Source organism: Balaenoptera physalus, assembly GCF_965194825.1.
Source record: "Balaenoptera physalus genome assembly, chromosome: 4".
NCBI lineage: Eukaryota > Metazoa > Chordata > Mammalia > Artiodactyla > Balaenopteridae > Balaenoptera > Balaenoptera physalus.
In genome coordinates, this window is record NC_138891.1 from 128,133,782 (window position 1) to 128,142,044 (window position 8,263).

Below are 8,263 nucleotides of genomic sequence, written 5' to 3' on the forward strand. Positions count from 1 at the left end.
GAGACGGGCACGAGCCGCGGCTATCAGCGCGGGCCCCAGAGACGGGCGTGAGACGCTAAGGCTGCTGCTGCCACCACCAAGAAGCCTGTGTGCCAGCACAGGTCACTCTCCACACCTACCCCCTGGGAGCCTGTGCAGCCCGCCATGGCCAGGATCCCGTGAGCCAGCGACAACTTCTCCGGGAGAACAGGTGGCGCGCCTCAGGCTGTTGCAACGTCATGCCGGCCTCTGCCGCCACAGGCTCACCCCGCATTCCATATCCCTTCCTCCCCCTGGCCTGAGTGAGCCAGAGCCCCTGAATCAGCTGTTCCTTTAACCCCGATGTGTCTGGGTGGGGAACAGACACCCTCAGGTGACCTTCATTCAGAGGCGGGGCCAAATCCAAAGCTGAACCCTGGGAGCTGTGCGAACAAAGAAGAGAAAGGGAAATCTCTCCCAGCAGCCTCAGGAGCAGCAGATTAAATCTCCACAGTCAACCTGATGCACCCTGCATCAGTGGAATACCCGAATAGACATCAAATCATCCCAAAATTGAGGTGGTGGACTTCGGGAGCAACTGTAAATTTGGAGTTTGCTTTATGCACCCAATTTGTTTCTGGTTTTATGTTTATCTTAGTTGAGTATTTAGAGCTTATAATCATTGGTAGATTTGTTTATTGATCTGGTTGCTCTCTTCCTTTTATATATATATATGTACATATATATATATATTTTTCCTTTTCCTCTTTTGGTGAGTGTGCATGTGTATGCTTCTGTGTGTGATTTTGTCTGCATAACTTTGCTTTTGCCATTTGTCCTAGGGTTCTGACTGACCGTTTTTTTTTTTTTTAATATAGATTTTAGTGCTTATTATCATTGATGGATTAGTTTTTTGGTTTGGTTGCTCTCTTCTTTCTCTCTTTTTTAAAATTATTTTTAAATTTTAAAAATTTCAATCATTTTTTCCATTTTAATAACTTTATTTTATTTATTTATATTTTTCTTCTTTTTTTTTTTCTCCCTTTTCTTCTGAGCCGTGTGGCTGACAGGGTCTTGGTGCTCTGGCCGGGTGTCAGGCCTGAGCCTCTGAGGTGGTAGAGCCGAGTTCAGGACATTGGTCCACCAGAGACCTCCTGGCCCCATGTAATATCACACAGTGAAAGATCTCTCAGAGATCTCCATCTCAACGCTAAGACCCAGCTCCACTCAACGACCAGCAAGCTACACTGCTGGACACCCTATGCCAACTAGCAAGACAGGAACACAGCCCCATCCATTAGCAGAGAGGCCACCTAAAATCATAATAAGTTCACAGACACCCCAAAACATACCACCGGACGCGGTCCTGCCCACAAAAAAGACAAGATCCAGCCTCATCTACCAGAACACAGGCACCAGTCCCCTCTACCAGGAAGCCTACACAACCCACTGAACCAACCTTACCCACTGGGAGCAGACCAAAAACAACGGGAACTATGAACCTGCAGCCTGCGAAAAGGAGACCCCAAACACAGTAAGTTAAGCAAAATGAGAAGACAGAAAAATACACAGCAGATGAAGGAGCAAGGTCAAAACCCACCAGACCAAACAAATGAAGAGGAAATAGGCAGTCTACCTGAAAAATAATTCAGAGTAATGATAGTAAAGATGATCCAAAAATCTTGGAAATAACCCACTAGACCAAACAAATGAAGAGGAAATAAGCAGTCTACCTGAAAAAGAACTTGGAGTAATGATAGTAAAGATTATCCAAAATCTTGGAAATAGAATGGAGAAAATACAAGAAACATTTAACAAGGACCTGGAAGAACTAAAGAGCAAACAAACAATGATGAACAACACAATAAATGAAATTAAATGTTCTCTAGAAGGAATCAATAGCTGAATAACTGAGGCAGAAGAACGGATAAGTGACCTGGAAGATAAAATAGTGGAAATAACTACTGCAGAGCAGAATAAAGAAAAAACACATGAAAAGAATTGAAGACACGCTCAGAGACCTCTGGGACAACACTAAATGCACCAATATCCAAATTATAGGTGTCCCAGAGGAAGATGAGAAAAAAAAGGGACTGAGAAAATATTTGGAGAGATTAGAGTTGAAAACTTCCCTAATATGGGTAAGGAAATAGTCAATCAAGTCCAGGAAGTGCAGAAAGTCCCATACAGGATAAATCCAAGGAGAAATACACCAAGACACATATTAATCAAACTATCAAAAATTAAATACAAAGAAAACATATTGAAAGCAACAAGGGAAAAGCAACGATTAACATACAAGGGAATCCCCATAACGTTAACACTGATCTTTCAGCAGAAACTCTGCAAGCCAGAAGGGAGTTGCAGGACATATTTAAAGTGATGAAAGGGAAAAACCTACAACCAAGATTACTCTACCCAGCAAGGATCTCATTCAGATTCAATGGAGAAATTAAAATCTTTACAGACAAGCAAAAGCTAAGAGAATTCAGCACCACCAAACAAACTCTACAACAAATGCTAAAGGACCTTCTTTAGGCAGGAAACGCAAGAGAAGGAAAAGACTTACAATAACAAACCCAAAACAATTAAGAAAAGGTAATAAGAATATACATATCGATAACTACCTTAAATGTAAATGGCTTAAATGCTCCAACCAAAAGACATAGACTGGCTGAAGGGATACAAAAACAAGACCTGTATATATGCTGTCTACAAGAGTCTCACTTCAGACCTGGGGACACATACAGACTGAAAGTGAGGTCATGGAAAAAGATATTCCATGCAAATGGAAATCAAAAGAAAGCTGGAGTAGCAATTCTCATATCAGACAAAATAGACTTTAAAACAAAGACTATTACAAGAGACAAAAAAGGACACTATATAGTGATCAAGGGATTAATCCAAGAAGAAGATATAACAATTGCAAATATTTATGCACCCAACATAATAGCACCTCAATACATAAGGCAAATGCTAGCAGCCATAAAAAGGGAAATCGACAGTAACACAATAATAGTAGGGGACTCTAACACCCCACTTTCACCAATGGACAGATCCTCCAAAATGAAAATAAATTAGGAACACAAGCTTTAAATGATACATTAAACAAGATGGACTTATTTGATATTTATAGGACATTCCATCCAAAAAAAGCAGATTACAATTTCTTCTCAAGTGGTCATGGAATGGAACATTCTCCAGGATAGATCATATCTTGGGTCACAAATCAAGCCTTGGTAAATTTAAGAAAATTGAAAGCATACCAAGTATCTTTTCTGACCACAAAGCTATGAGACTAGATATCAATTACAGGAAAAAATCTGCAAAAAATACAAACACATGGAGGCTAAACAATACATCACTAAGTAACCAAGAGGTAACTGAAGAAATCAAAGAGGAAATCAAAAAATATCAAGAAACAAATGACAATGAAAACACGATGACCCAAAACCTATGGGATGCAGCAAAAGCAATTTGAAGAGGGAAGTTTATAGCAATACAATCCTACCTCAAGGAACAAGAAACATCTCAAATAAAAAACGTAACCTTACACCTAAAGCAATTAGAGAAAGAAGAACAAAAAAACCCCAAAGTTAGCAGATCAGATCAGAAATAAATGAAAAAGAAATGAAGGAAATGACAGCAAAGATCAATAAAAGTAAAAGCTGGTTCTTTGAGAAGATAAAAAAATTGATAAACCATTAGCCAGACTCATCAAGAAAAAAACTGAGAAGACTCAAATCAATAGAATTAGAAATGAAAAAGCAGAAATAACAACTGACACTGCAGAAATACAAAGGATCATGAGAGATTACTACAAGCAACTATGTGCCAATAAAATGGACAACCTGGAAGAAATGGACAAATTCTTACAAAAGCACAACGTTCCGAGACTGAACCAGGAAGAAATAGAACATATAAACAGACCAATCACAAGCACTGAAATTGAGACTGTGATTAAAAGTCTTCCAACAAACAAAAGCCCAGGACAAGATGGCTTCACAGGCGAATTCTATCAAACATTTAGAGAAGAGCTAACACCTATCCTTCTCAAACTCTTCCAAAATATAGCAGAGGGAGGAACATTCCCCAATTCATTCTACGAGGGCACCATCACCCTGATACCAAAACCAGACAAAGATGTCACAAAGAAAGAAAACCACAAGGCAAGATCAGTAATGAACATAGATGCAAAAATCTTCAACAAAATACTAGCAAACAGAATCCAACAGCACATTAAAAGGATCATACACCATGAACATCATTAATCAGAGAAATGCAAATCAAAACTACAATGAGATATCACCTCACACTGGTCAGAATGGCCATCATCAAAAAATCTACAAACACTAAATGCTGGAGAGGGTGTGGAGAAAAAGGAACCCTCTTGCACTGTTGGTGGGAATGTAAATTGATACAGCCACTATGGAGAACAGTATGGAGGTTCCTTAAAAAACTAAAAACAGAATTACCATATGACCCAGTCATCCCACTACTGGGCATATACCCTGAGAAAACCATAATTCAGAAAGAGTCATGTCCCACAATGTTCATTGCAGCTCTATTTACAATAGCCAGGACATGGAAGCAACTGAAGTGTCCATCAACAGTTGAATGGATAAAGAAGATGTGGCACATATATACAATGGAATATTACTCAGCCATAAAAAGAAATGAAATTGAGTTATTTGTAGTGAGGTGGATGGACTTAGAGTCTGTCATACTGAGTGAAGTAAGTCAGAAATAGAAAATCAAATACCATATGCTAACACGTATATATGGAATCTAAAAAAAAAAAAAAAGGTCCTGAAGAACCTAGGGCCTAGATGGGAATAAAGACACAGACCTACTAGAGAATGGACTTGAGGTTACGGAGAGGGGGTAGGGTAAGCTGGGGCAAAGTGAGAGAGTGGCATGGACATATATACACTACCAAACGTGAAATAGATAGCTAGTGGGAAGCAGCTGCATAGCACAGGGAGATCAGCTCGGTGCTTTGTGACCACCTAGATGGGTGGGATAGGGAGGGTGGGAGGGAGGGAGATGCAAGAGGGAAGAGATATGGGAACATATGTATATGTATAACTGATTCACTTTGTTATAAAGCAGAAACTAACACACCATTGTAAAGCAATGATACTCCAATAAAGATGTTTAAAAAAAAAAAGTGGTTAGAAAGGAATTAGTAATTGCAAGTCACCTCTTTATGAAGGAATAGCCATAAAGACAATGGAGACTCTCTAATGACAAAGCAGCTGCCACAATATTCGAGGAGAACAAGGCTGGCCATGAATATAAGGAGGCAGCTGGTTTCTTTCTTTTTTTAATTAACTAATTTTTTTATTGGAGTATAATTGCTTTACAATGTTGTGTTAGTTTCTGCTATACAGTGTAGTGAATCAGCTATATGTATACAGGTGTCCCCTCCCTCTTGGACCTCCCCCCCCGCCCATCCCACCCATCTAGGTCATCACAGAGCACCGAGCTGAGTTCCCTGTGCTGTACAGCAGGTTCCCACTAGCTATCTATTCTACACATGGCAGTGTATTTATGTCAAACCTATTCTCCCAATTCATCCCACCCTCCCCTTCCCCCACCGTGCCCACATATCCGTTCTCTACGTCTGTGTTTCTATTCCTGCCCTGCAGATATGTTCATCTGTACCATTTTTCTAGCTCCCACATATATGCGTTAATATATGATATTTGTTTTTCTCTTTCTGACTTACTTTACTCTGTATGACAGTCTCTACGTCCATCCACATCTCTACAAATGACCCCGTTCCATTTCTTTTTATGGCTGAGTAATATTCCATTATATATATGTACTACATCTTCATCATCCATTCATCTGTCAATGGACATTTAGGTTGTTTCCATTTCTTGTTTTTTTGTTTGTCAGGTTTCTTGAAATATATTCAACATACAACTTCGTGTAAGCTTAAGGTGTACACATGGTGATTTTCTACATTCACTATTGTAATATGATTGCTATTGTAGCATTAGCTATCACCTCTATCGTGTCACATAATTGTCCTTTCTTTTTTGTGGTGGGAATAATTAAGCCCTAGTCTCTTAGTACGTTTGATGTTTATAATACTGTATTGTTGTCTGTAATCATTATACTGTGTATTAGATCTCCAGGACTTATTTATCTACTAGTTGCAAATTTGTATCCTTTAACAACATCTGTCCTATTCCTGTACCCCCAGCCCCGGTAACTGTCATACTATTCTGTTTTCACAAGTTCACCTTTTTTAGATTCCACATGTGAGTGATGTCATACGGTATTTGTCTTTATCTGGCTTATCACACTCAGCATAATATCCTCATGCGTGCTAGTGTGCATAGCTGGAGGAACTTGGTGGAGAGAGAATGTGAAAAAGTAATGGGAAGGCTGCCAAAAGAATTCTTTCTCTAGAGATAGCTAGAAAAGACATAAATAAATAAAACAGTGATTCATTCTTTGTGATGCTATAAACTTTGTCCAGCCAGACTTATTTACGTAGGAGAGAGGTTTATTGCGACCCAGTTGTTTCTGAGAACGTAGAAAAACTCTTGGATTAAGTCCTAATTTGACTGATGTTACCGGTCCCTAAGACCGTCAGTTTTCTTTTCTTTGGGAAACTTTAAAAAGAAAACCACGTACACTTAAGACAGAGAGAAACTAATATGAGATGATTGGCAGTATCCAGAAATTGGTCTTTAACTTCTCAAGGAACTGCTTATCAAACTAATTTCTCAATCTTTGAAACACATGGTGTTTCTAACTGAAGATTTCTGAACAAGGACATATGTTTCTCATTCACTCAAATAAATCATATGCAAGCTATATCCTGAAGGACATTGTGTTTTTAATAAAATAATCTACAACATAGTCCATCCATATCTTTCTCTCTCTTTCTCTATCTATGGAGAGTATATGTCAAAGGTTACAGAATATTTTGACATTTTCCTGTATAAGTAAATGCAGCATATATTTCCATTTGTTTCAGAATATCCCCATGAAATTGTGTCAGAAATAGACTTTGGAGTTTGCACAAATAAGAAATAATGTCATGATTGCAAATGTTTTCCTCTATTGACACTTATTTGATGTTGTCATAGGATAACATTTAAAAATGACAGCTTTCCTTCTCTCAAGCTAATCAAAAGATGTCTTTTCTTTGACCTAAGAAGTCCTTCCTTAGAACAGTTCCAAATTTTAAGAAGAAAAAACTCACAAATGTGCCTTGATGTGTACTCATTAATTCACTGGTTTGGGGTTGATGGTGGAAGGACTTTTCTTCCTTTGGCCAGGACTGGAAACAAGAAATTACATAGCAGTCTGAGAAAGGATTCCAGAGCTTGAAGGCAAAGGTCCTTTCTAGGAAAGGAGCACAGCAAATCCTCGTGATGCCTTCTGTTCTCACTTTGCCTGGAGTTGGAATATGAGTTGACATACAGAGTGTGAATTCTATGACCTCTACGTACTCCAAACTAGCAACTCATGTTCAAAACGCCACCTTAGAGATTCTACTAAAAACATAAAGAGCAGGGGGAGGGGTTGTTCTAAACCCTGAAAAGCCTGATGATTTTCTTTTTTCTTGATGATTATTTTGTTCTTGTAGACTAGTTGCTACCCAGATGTGCTATCTATCTCCACTGCCTCAAAGAGGTAGTAGTAGGGATACGCTATTCTATTTTAAGAAGTAGTGACCTGGAAATATGTAAGCCATTCTTTAAGCATTATAAACTGACATTTTGTTATGTGCTTAGCATCAACCCTAAGATGACAGAGACCTACCCAAAGATGCCTAGACAGCTACACAGGTAAACACACTGTTCACACAAACACAGACACACAAACACACTCACGCACACTCACACACACATCCTCCACAGGAGAGTTTCAAAAACTCCAATCCATGCATTTTTCTCATGTCCATCAGCTCTCTGGCCTGAGCCACCATCTTCCTTTCAGTAGTCCCGGGTGAAGTACGTGATACCCAGAGTCAGACTGGCTGGGTGTGGATGGCCTGGAGCAAGTCGCTTTCATTTGCTCCTCTGTCGAGTATTGTTAATATTAGTACCTGCCTGAAAGGATTAGTGAAGATCCATTTATTCCATGTAAAGTACTTAAAACAGTGCCAGAGCTCAAGAAATATCACCTGCCATTATTGGGAACCATATGTGATTCCCACTGCTGCTGTAATAAATTATCACAAACTTGATTGCTTAAAACAACACAAATTTGTTATCTCACATTTTTGTAGGTCAGAAGTCTGACATGGGTCTCCTTGGGCTAAGGTCAAGGCATTAGC